Raw genomic sequence first — 11,885 nt, forward strand, 5'->3', positions numbered from 1 at the left:
CTCATATGCTGACAGACTGTTACCTCCTTGCCCTATGCGAAAGGGAAGTACCTATAGAAATAAGGAAAGTTTCAAAACACACAAGTTCCTCAAATAATTTGGAATATTGTATGTAGCAAGTTTTACTTAAGGATAAACTGTAAATAATAATGCTGCCAAAAGATCTGCATGTAATCATTAGGAGTTGATCCTGAATTAAGGATGTCTAATAATAAATATCCTTTTTTTGGCCAGTGTATCAACTTAGTTGGCTACTTTATTTTCCAACTGTTCAAAAACAAAGAAGTTAACTGAGTTGATTGATATACAGTACAGGAAAGAAAAAAAACATAGGCTTGTTTCTATCTTTTTAAACGTAGCTTGGTCATCTTGAGATGAAGCCTTCAGTAGCATGGAAATATGTACCATCTCTTACTTAGAGGAAAGTCACTTGGAATCCTTCAGAAGTTTTGGATTGTAATTCCCAATATCACTGACCATTTTGGATAAAGACAATATGATCCAATGTTCAAAGTTCTGGAGACATGGTTTCCCATCTATTCAGAGTAAAACTCATGTAGAAAATATATGTATTATCTGTTATTTGTAGTCAGGAACCCTGCAATTATTTACAACCAATGAAACAATCAAATAATTATATTATCCTGGAAAAATATGTTTGTAGAATTCAAAAAGATATAAATTGTAAAGAACGTTTAAATTAGAGCAAGGCTATTACTTCAAAGTCTACAAATTCTAATCCTAACCTTTCTTAGCAATTCTATTTATTCCCATTTATTTTGTATTACTCAAATGAGAATGATAGAAAGTAAAAAAAAACTGTACGGTACAGTAATTAGGAAAACTTTTGACTGATTTAGGAATCATCTGTTTCAACAATGGCTCAATTTCTGTTTAAAAAATTAAATCTCCATTATTTCTCATTGACTAATTAATACCAGGAAAAAGGTATACTTTTGTGTTAAAACTGGATGGCTTTTTCATAAATAAGAATACAGAAGAATGACATCAAATTTCAGATATTAAAAAAAACATAAAATTTTGTATAAAGGCACTTTATAATTAAATGCTTCCTCAATAATTAAGCTTTCACGATATTTTCAAAATTTTGAGCACATCAAGCAATAAAATTTCATATTAATACAATCAAGGTTTTATACAAGAGTAGCCATTCCAATGTAGGGATTTTGCTCTGATTGATTGTGAGGACTAATACAATGCATTTCCAAAAGGAAATTTTCTACATCTTCCTAAAAGATCACAAACTTTCTCTACTATTTTGGACATGTGTGAATGGACTTGCAGTGTATTACTGTAAATACTGGAACGATCCTTCAATATAACAGTCCTCCAATATAGCATAATTGAGCCCAAAATTTCTGTTGGTGAGACAGTTGTTAAGTAAGTTTTGCCCCATTTTACTACCTTTCTTGCCATGGTTGTTAAGTGAATCACTGCAGTTGTTAAATTAGTAGCATGGTTGTTAACTGAATCTGGCTTCCCCATTGACTTTGCTTGTCAGAAGATTGCAAAAGGTGATTACGTGACCCTGGGACACTGCAACTGTCATAAATATGAGCCAACAGCCAAACATCTGAATTTTGATCATGTGACCATGGGAATGCTGCAACAGCCGCAAGTATGAAAAATAGTGCCATTTTAATTTTGAATGGTCACTAAATGAACTGTTGTAAGATGAGGACTGCCTGTAGAGAGTTTTGTTTAACCATTCACTGTGATTGCTAGTGAATGCTAGGGGTAGTGTGGAGCTTAAGAAAGTCACGGTGCTGGGCACAATCACACAATTTGACCCCATCCCTTTTTATGTGTGTTGCACTGCTTGGAAATAAAATCTATCAATATTTTTGGATGCTTTTAAATTAAATTCCCTCAGGGAGACCTCATCAGAAGTCAGGCTGTTTGAAACAAACAAACAAAAAAAGCAAAGAAACACACGCATCTGCAACTTCTGAAGTCTGAACTAATTTGTTTTGTCTTGGGATTCATCTGAATGTGATACTCATGCCTATAGTAAAGTATGTCATATTATATATATATATATATATATATATATATATATATATATATATATATATATATATATATATATATATATATATATATAAAATTCAGCTTTGTTCAGGTATTTTCCCACGTCATTATAGTTGTGCTTTTAAAGTTGTAGCAACGTTTGGCAGAATCAGGCTTCTGTATAGTACACATTACAGCATATATATATAGGGAATATACCGAACAATTAAGAAAACATACATACATACATACATACATATATGGTATTCAGCTTTGTTCAGGTATTTTCCCACGTCATTATAGTTGTGCTTTTAAAGTTGTAGCAACGTTTCGGCAGAATCAGGCTTCTGTATAGTGTTCAGTCTAAAGCACATGACTATAATGACCGTGGGAAAATACCGAACAATTAAGAAAACATACATACATACATACATACATATATGGTATTCAGCTTTGTTCAGGTATTTTCCCACGTCATTATAGTTGTGCTTTTAAAGTTTACAAAGCTTCGGCAGAATCAGGCTTCTGTATAGTGTTCGTCTAAGCATACTATATATGCGTAAATATCCGAACAATTAAGAAAACATACATACATACATACATATATGGTATTCAGCTTTGTTCAGGTATTTTCCCACGTCATTATAGTTGTGCTTTTAAAGTTGTAGCAACGTTTCGGCAGAATCAGGCTTCTGTATAGTGTTCGTCTAAAGCACAACTATAATGACGTGGGAAAATACCCGAACAATTAAGAAAACATACATACATACATACATACATATATGGTATTCAGCTTTGTTCAGGTATTTTCCCACGTCATTATAGTTGTGCTTTTAAAGTTGTAGCAATGTTTCGGCAGAATCTCATCTGCCATCATCAGGCTTCTGTATTGTGTTCGTCTGTGAGTCAGACTTTCTCAGCCGTTTCAGTTTTAAATTTGGGGCTAGCCTACTGCTGTGCCAGAATGGTTCTTTCTTCATCCTGATTGGTTGGGAGTCTTGGTCTGTGGTTTATTGGTCTTGGAATTTGCTGTGTTCTGCTTGATTGGTGTTTCTAATATCTTCTGTCTGTTTTGTGGCTTTTTTTGTCTTGATTGGCTGGCAACATTGTGTTCCTGTATTGGAGGCTTTTAGTGCAGTTTGGCTCCAAGTAAATGGACGGCTATCATTTATTAGGAAGCTAGGTTTCATCTGGATGCTTGGTTGGGGTATGTCTGAGCTGGAGGTATCAGGGGTTTCTGTTTGTGCCCAGGTGTTTGCTTGGCTTGTGGTGTGGAGATTTTGTTTGTTTGTGAGTGCAGGCTTCCAGATAATTGACAGTTAGTGGAGTCATCTCTTCTATTCATGCTTTCAGGTCTTTTTTCAATCTCTATGGCTTTTATGATAATTCTGTGGCTGGGGTTTTCTATAGTGGCTAGGGTTTTGGTGCCATTGAAGTCGATGCTATGACCTGTGGCTTTCATGTGTTGGACTAGTGAGGAAGTGTGTTCCAGCTTTTTTACTGCATTTTTGTGTTCATCCAGGTGGCTACTTATTCTTCTATTGATCTGTCCGATGTATGTGGCAGGGCATGATGCACAGGGGACTTCATATATGCCTTGGTTTTCCAGGTCAATTTTATCTTTGGGGTTTCTTAGGATGGCTGCTATTTTTCTGTCTGTTTTGAAAGCAGTCTTGATGTGATGCCTGTGTAGTATCTTACTGATTTTGTCTGTAGTACCTCTTATGTAGGGCAGGACAGCTGTTCCCTAGGTCTGTTCATCTTCTAGGTCTCCATTATGTCTCAGTGTGTTTTTGTGGATCTGCCCTACTACTACTACACTACACCATACTACACACCACACTACACCACACTATACTATACAGGTAATCCTCGAGTTACGACTACAATTGCTAAGTGTTATTTGTTTAGTGAGTTGGTCCCATTTTATGACTTTTATTGCCACATTTGTTAAGTGAATCACTGCAGTTGTTGAATTAATAACACTGTTGTTAAGTGAATCTGGTTTCCCCATTGACTTTGCTTGACAGGTCACAAAAGGTGATCACATGATCCTGGGACACTGCAACCATAATAAATGTGAATCAGTTTTCAAGCATCTGAATATAAATCACATGACCATGGTGCAATGGTCATAAGTGTGAAAACTGGTCGACCATAAGTCACTTTTTTCAGTGCTGTTATAACTCTGAATGATCACTAAGTGAACTGTTGTAAGTCAAGAACTACCTGTACTATACTATACTATATTATTACCGGTGTATTATTATTTTCAACAGTACCTCATAATGTCATTTGGGGAATTACCTGCACTTGGATGTTCTCTAACATGTCTAAAGAAACTTCCTAATATGTCTAGAAGATAGGAATAGTGATGTCAGCTCCAATTAAAATGACATGACTCATATAGTTCTACATATACAGAAGTGCAATTTTTATTAATATTATTTGCCACATATTTATTTATCCTTTTCATTATGTCATTCTGAAACATATTGGGATCGGAAATTTATTGAGCCTGAAATTATAGCTATTACAAAGACAGAATTTTTTTTTAAATGGTGTGCGGTTTCAGCAAGATAATAATAGAAGAAAGAGTAACCTCATGACTTTTAACACTGTGCTACATAGCACACCAAATAGTCTACAAACAATCTAGATGAGGAAAGTTTTTATTTTTGATTCAGTTTACAGTCCTTGGCAAAAGCATATAGTTTCACCTAACATAGGCAGAAAGAAAAATACATAGAAAGATTGTTATGAATATGCTGTAATTAAAAATTCTAATATTGTTTTTAATTCTGATTTTAAGATGTGTAAGTTCTTCAAAATGTTGTACATTTCACAGATGAGTTTTTTAATGCCTAGCTGCTTTCTGGCAATAGTTTTCTGAGTTAATTTTAGTTTATGTGACATCTTTCCATATGTATATGTATACACAAACCAGGGCTGCGCGTGTGTGTAAAAAAACATTAAGCTGTGCCACCCAGACAACTGAAAAGTGCTGCACACAGGTGCGCAGCATTTGAAAAGCCTCTTTTTTCCTGCTTTTTCAACCTCAGCGGTGCCACACAAAGCAGCTGAGGTTGAAAAAGCAGGAAATAAAGGACAGGTAAGAGCCCAGGCAGGCGGGTGGGTCAAACAGCAGCAAACACAGAACCAGTTCAGCGTCTGCTGCTCTTCAGAGCTACCGGTTTTTTAGAACCAGGCAGAACCAGTCTTGTGTCCCACCCCTGACACAAACATGCATACATTTCTGACATTAAAAGTTCTGGCAGTTTTCTTAGCAAAATTTTTAGACATGGTTTCTCACTTCCTTATTCCTATGGTTGAGAGTGACTCGCCCAAAATCATTCAACTGCCTTCATGCTTCTGGTGGATTACAATCATGAATTCCCAGCTTCTAGTCTGGTGCTTAAACCTCTATACAGGTAGTCCTCAACTTATTACTACAATTGAACCCAAAATACCTGTCGCTAAGTGAGACAGTTGTGATTTTTGGCCCAATTTATTACCTTTCTTGCTACAGTTGTTAAGCAGTGGTGGGATTCAATTTATTTTACTACGGGTTCTGTGGGCGTGGCTTGGTGGGCGTGGCAGGGGAAGGATACTATAAAATCTCCAGTCAGAGGTGATATTTGCCAGCTCTCTGAACTACTCAAAATTTCCACTACCGGTTCTCAGAACTGGTCAGAACCTGCTGAATACCACCTCTGTTGTTAAGTGAATCACTGCAGTTTAAAGGTCTTGAGGCCACCTGGATATGAGAATTTACATTTTTAGTTTGCTAACATGGATAAGGAATCCACAAAGTATCTGTATTGCTAGAAAAATTGATTATGTTCTCCCACAGATTGTTTTTTGTGAGTGTTGTTTTTCATGTTATTGATTTTTGTAATTTTATTCTGTTGTCTTGTATTTTTAACTGTACACATAGCTCAGACTCATGGTGAGATAGGCAGGTATGTAAATTTACCAACTACGTAAAGTAAATGTTACCATCTGGGTGTGACAGGCAACAGATGAACATTAATGTTTAATTTAAGGAGAGGTGGCTTTTGATGACTTATTTAACTTAGCAGCAACTTTCTTTCAGGAAGCATTCAGCAACAATGCAATCTGTGTCTATTCACCACATTCAGTCTGTCTGGCCTTAAACGCTTTTTTAATATTTATCATAATATTTCATTCTTCTAGAAGAGGGGTAGGTGCTAACTTTCTTCAAGGCCATTACGTATTCTTCAGTCTGAAGTATTGCATTTGACATATGCTTAAAAACTTATATTTCATTCTTTTTCTCTAGGAAATGGTAATTATCTGTTGACTTTAAAATAGCCCTAACAATAACTGAATCAAAATTTTCCAAACTCAAAAATTTTCAATATACCCCAAGGCCAGGAAAACTATAATATTTGGAGAAAGAATAAGTCTCTGGCTTGGTTACCGATTTTAAATAATGAAACAATTGTGGCTTTTCCTTCAAGAGTTCTAAAATTGCTCTATGCCAGCTTGCATGTATCACAAAAAGGAAGTGTTGTGTAAAGAATTACAAGCAATGAATATTCAGCATTTTCAAAGCATAATTTGATAATGCTTGTCCTTGTTGACCTGGTTTTTGAATTGTTGGAAGTAATATCCTTCTGGGTTCAGTTCCAAGTGGGGAAAAAGACACTGGAAACATGGAGGCTGTTTGGAAAGATGGTTTAATGGTGGACAGGATCACATGGCTTGAAGCTCCAAAGTGAAAAGGACGATCACATGCTTCAAGATGTTGGGTGAAGGAAACGAAGGGCCAAGATGCTGAGAGACTCTTAGTTATACACCCTCTGTTGGGTTCTACCTTAGTGTTTCCTGTTCCTGTGTAAGAAATGTATCCCATTGGCTGTCAGACTCCATGGGGCGGGGGTCTTAGCTAACTTTGTAGATTTTGTCTGTACCACATGGCTTCACCTAAGTGCTGGCTGATGCAATCTTCCCAGGCCAGGTGGTGAGATGGGTAGAGGGCTTTGTTATGTAGAATACTCTGGCCCAGGCCTTAATAGCCCACCCATTAACAAAAGTGGGGGTGAGCTTCTGCATCTGAGGTGAGTTTCTGCTTCTGAGTTTCTACTTCTCTTTTTAGGGGAAATATTCTGCCTTTTTAGTATATCCTAAAATATTTCATTTTCCTAGAAGAGGGGTGGGTTTTAACTCCCAACAGAATCATGCCTGGTAATGGATCAACACATACAGGTCAATCTAAATGAAAGAAATATGAAATAAAATCTATTAGTTTTTTAATCAGCGCCAATATTTGTTTTCTCATACAAAGTGCATGCTTATGTAAACTCTTGATCACAGACTATTTTATACATTCCCCTATTTTAGTTAAAATTCTGCTTCTTTATTTTGGAAATCAAAACTAAAATAAAGTTCCCAATCTTTTGCTTTGTCTTAACAAAGAACAACATTTAGTTAATTCCCCTGAGGTGTTTATTTTAATACGTCAGGCATGGATTTCCCTTTTCTGCCCACGCCTGTAGGTTTTCCTCAGGTTCCTCTGAGAGAGGAGGGGGGACCTCCTCCTGCAGAAGTGGTGTGCAAATTGCAGATATTCCAAAAATGGGAGCAGATACTATTCAAATGCCTGGAAAAAAACGTCACAATTCCCACCATCTCCCTATTTCCGAGGGCGATTTCTGGGGCATCAATTTGAAACCCCAGCCGGAGAGCTCAGCAAAAAAAAGCCCAGTCTTTTTCCACTCTGTATGAAACCTCTACGCTTGGAACACCCCTCGGTGCCCTAAGCCTGAGCTAATTACAGCTCCACCCCAAAACAAAACAGTCTTTCTTTCTGTCATGGCAACCGAGCCCTACCTTCTTCGCTGCTTTGGCAACCGAACCCTACTTCCCGGCGCTGCTATGACAACCGGGCCCTCCTCCTTTCCCTTCCCCTCCGCGATTGACGCCGCAGTCTGCGTTGCCAGTGATAGCTGAAGGGGAAGGGCGAAATAATGGTGACGTTGCGAGATTCACACCCGTGGATGCTACACGTTGACGTCAGTCTGTTTTTGAATGCTCGTCTCCAGAGCAACGGCCTGTTAAACAGCCAGGCCTCAGCAACAGAAACGGGATTGGCCGATCCAGATTAGAGGGAGGGGAGCATTTCTTTCAAGTCTGAACAGGTGGAGCAACCTAGCCTTGAACCTGGATCAGTGATTCAGGCAGAAAAAGACAGAAACAGACGGTATTCAGATGGAATGTCCTTTAAAGAGAATACCTATGGAGGAAGCCTCAAATAAGGCAGCTGTACATGTATTTGATCATAAATGCACATATACACCTATCTAATTCAGCAGACTCTATTCCACAGAGGCCAAAGAGGTACATTCAGGAAGTTAGCAAACATGGAGCAATGGTTAATAGATTGCTATTTCCTATAGCAACTGCTGTTTCAAATGTGTTGCCTGTTCCTACGGAACATTTTCAATATTTTCAGCCCTCTCAGCCCTCCATTAATGTGTCCAGTTCTCTCTTAAAAACTATATAAACATGATAAGAGTTAAGAGAAAATTGTTCATCTGGGGATTTACAGTTATTTTCAAAGGAATTCAAAATCAATAAGTCGGATGGTTAATGATTGTCAACAGACACAGGGCAAGTATTAGCAAGTGCAAACTTGCTAATGGCTAGCACCAAAACTAAGGTACTTAAAGGAGGAAAAACCTATGCTTGAAAAGGGGTTGAGACGCCCAGTAATATCAGCATTTATGTATTTTTTCTGGTTTTGTTGTTTTTTAAAACAGCCACTGGAGAGATTAAAATCAGAAGGAAATAAATATTGAGGACAACTACTACATTTCTCTACTATTGCTACTTGATCATGGAAAATCCTTTCCCAATCATCTCCATATTGCTTTCTTTTTCTTGTGGAGTAAAGGCAGAGTTTAGTTCCATGTAAGCACTCTGGAAAGGTGGAGCCTTGGGCTGCTTTCCCAGGATTAGATACCAGTTAGGGAGGTGAACTTGCAGAGCAAGTTTGTCTTCTTTCCTTGCGTGCAAGACTTGGACTATCAGAATATATAATAGAGATTATTTTTTAAATGTAATCTGTGAGAACAACCAATAAACAGGAAATAAATACTATAAGCATACAATTAGTGATCGGCATGATATGTAATTGTATATTAGGAATAATCAGCGTAAATGTTGAGGTTTAAACAACTAAGAATAATCAAGTCTACTTACTTCTGAATTGTCAAAATTCTTCTCATTTTGCTCACTTCTATTATACCATATTCTGTAAGTGAAATTTCTACAAATTAACTTGGTTAGTTAAATCGAAAGTTTAGGTGTGCTGATATTAAATACACTGTTCAAAAAAATAAAGGTAACACTTAAACACAATGGAACTCCAAGCCAATCACACTTCTGTGAAATCAAACTGTAAACTTAGGTAGCAACACTGATTGACAATGAATTTCACATGCTGTTGTGCGACAACAGGTGAAAGCATAGGCAGTTAGTAAGACATCCCCAATAAAGGAGTGGTTCTGCAGGTGGTGACCACATACCACTTCTCAGTTCCTATGCTTTCTAGCTGATGGTTTGGTCACTTTTGAATGCTGGCGGTGCTTTCACTCTAGTGGTAGCATGAGACGGAGTCTACAACCCATATAAGTGACTCAGGTAGTGCAGCTCATCCAGGATGGCACATCAATGCGAGCTGTGGCAAGAAGGTTTGCGGTGTCTGTCAGCGTAGTGTCCAGAGCATGGAGGCGCTACCAGGAGACAGGCCAGTACATCAGGAGACGTGGAGGAGGCCGTAGGAGGGCAACAACCTCAGGACCGCTACTTTCGCCTTTGTGCAAGGAGGGACAGGAGGAGCACTGCCAGAACCCTGCAAAATAACCTCCAGCGGGCCACAAATATGCATGTGGCTGCTCAAATGGTCAGAAACAGACTCCATGAGGGTGGTATGAGGGCCTAACGTCCACAGGTGGGGGTTGTGCTTACAGCCCAACACCGTGCAGGACGTTTGGCATTTGCCAGAGAACACCAAGATTGGCAAATTCGCCACTGGCGCCCTGTGCTCTTCACAGATGAAAGCAGGTTCACACTGAGCACATGTGACAGACGTGACAGGGTTTGGAGATGCCATGGAGAACATTCTGCTGCCTGCAACATCCTCCAGCATGACCGGTTTGGCAGTGGGTCAGTAATGGTATGGGGTGGCATTTCTTTAGGGGGCTGCACAGCCCTCCATGCGCTCACCAGAGGTAGCCTGACTGCCATTAGGTACCGAGATGAGATCCTCAGACCCCTTGTGAGACCATATGCTGGTGCAGTTGGCCCTCGGTTCCTCCTAATGCACGACAATGCTAGACCTCATGTGGCTGGAGTGTGTCAGCAGTTCCTGCAAGACGAAGGCATTGATGCTATGGACTAGCCCGCCCATTCCCCAGACCTGAATCCAATTGAGCACATCTGGGACATCATGGAGACTCCACCCACCAATGCCACGTTGCACCACAGACTGTCCAGGTGTTGCGGGATGCTTTAATCCAGGTGTGGGAGGAGATTCCTCAGGAGACCATCCGCCAGGCATTGTAGGAGGAGCATGCCCAGACATTGTAGGGAGGTCATACAGGCACGTGGAGGCCACACACACTACAGAGCCTCATTTTGACTTGTTTTAAGGACATTACATCAAACTTGGATCAGCCTGTAGTGTTTTTTTCCACTTTAATTTTGAATGTATCTCTTTTCTTTTGTCTTTATCTCTCTGCCTTTATGCTCATTCTTAAGATATTCATATGTCCTATGTTTGGACATAGCTATTGTGTTGCATTGGGCTAAAAGTATAATAGATTAAAAAGAGATGTATGCTTTCCCAACATTTACTATGTACTTGATCAAAACCTACCCAGGACCTGAGTTATGTATAAACAACATCCAAATACAAGTGTATTTTAATAATGGAATGTAAAGACCTTCCTGTTTTATTGGTATTTTAAAAATATTTACAAGGTATGGAGAATAAAGCAGAATTAGTACAATTTCTGCAGGTCACTCAACTGTCTTTCCATTGAGATTTCAGCAATATTATGAGAAGTTAAACTATATTTGGAATGAAAGGTTTAGACAGAGCCAAGAAGAGTGTGAAAAGTTTCAATACAAGAAATCTAATATCACTGCTAAAAAAAAATCTACAACACAAACATAAAAATTTAAAGTTTAAACTGTCCAACTTCTTATGCACGTATATTCATAGTTTTACTGTGCCTATCCACGACACATACTTAAAAATTGATTTGCTGTTTCAGAAAAGCCTATGCTTTTATAAGCCAAAATGAAGTATTTAGAAAATACGTTAGTAAATAACAGAATTCCATACTTTGTTGCAACTATATCAAGGGGAGTTGGATAGATTCTTCAGTTATCAGACAAGGATTTCCAAATGGTGGAACATGTGAGCTCATAATGAACAATGCTGCTGCTATAAAGTATATTGAATGCCTTTGGGATAATAGTGGTTTGGGAGTATTATTGCACTCTCTTATGTTTCACCTTCAATCTCTCCATAGTTCTCAGAAATTCAATATTTACCTACACGGAATGAAATATTGCTTTTTTGGCTAAAGTGAAATTTTCATATAAGTCCAGATTAGTGATGTAATGTGATTAACAGTATACATATAGCATGAACCCAATCCAACAAGTATATATTGGAATCTACTTACTATGGCAGTGATCGATATGCATCTTCACACAGAGCTTGTTTCAACAGAACTTCATGTGATAATTCTAGACTTTGCCAGTCAGAGCTACAGGTTTGGCATAGAATGGCTGTCACCTGTAAACACACACTTCAG

At 38.4% G+C, this 11,885-nt stretch overlaps 2 long non-coding RNA genes across 5 annotated transcripts in view; both read right to left on the reverse strand.

Annotated features, from left to right (window-relative positions):
- The window catches only part of LOC148133431 (uncharacterized), a 55,623-nt gene extending 54,045 nt beyond the window's left edge, over nt 1–1,578 (reverse strand). Inside the window, exon 1 of the long non-coding RNA XR_015746801.1 lies at nt 1,549–1,578. This is a non-coding gene — a long non-coding RNA (uncharacterized LOC148133431). The remainder of the gene's footprint in view (nt 1–1,548) is intronic.
- A 5,140-nt stretch (nt 1,579–6,718) lies between these two features.
- On the reverse strand, nt 6,719–11,885 carry LOC148133432 (uncharacterized). Of its 4 annotated transcripts, none has more exons than XR_015746794.1 (3): nt 11,754–11,885; nt 7,888–8,217; nt 6,719–7,269 (listed from the first exon to the last, which is right to left on the reverse strand). It is a non-coding gene; the product is annotated as an uncharacterized LOC148133432 (long non-coding RNA). The 4 variants fall into 4 exon arrangements; XR_015746791.1 differs by having other exon boundaries at nt 7,888–9,310; XR_015746793.1 differs by having other exon boundaries at nt 7,888–9,310; nt 11,408–11,885.

The sequence above is a fragment of the Notechis scutatus genome, chromosome 1 (assembly GCF_049901735.1).
Source record: "Notechis scutatus isolate UNSWTSFEM ecotype Mainland chromosome 1, rNotScu1.2, whole genome shotgun sequence".
Lineage (NCBI taxonomy): Eukaryota > Metazoa > Chordata > Lepidosauria > Squamata > Elapidae > Notechis > Notechis scutatus.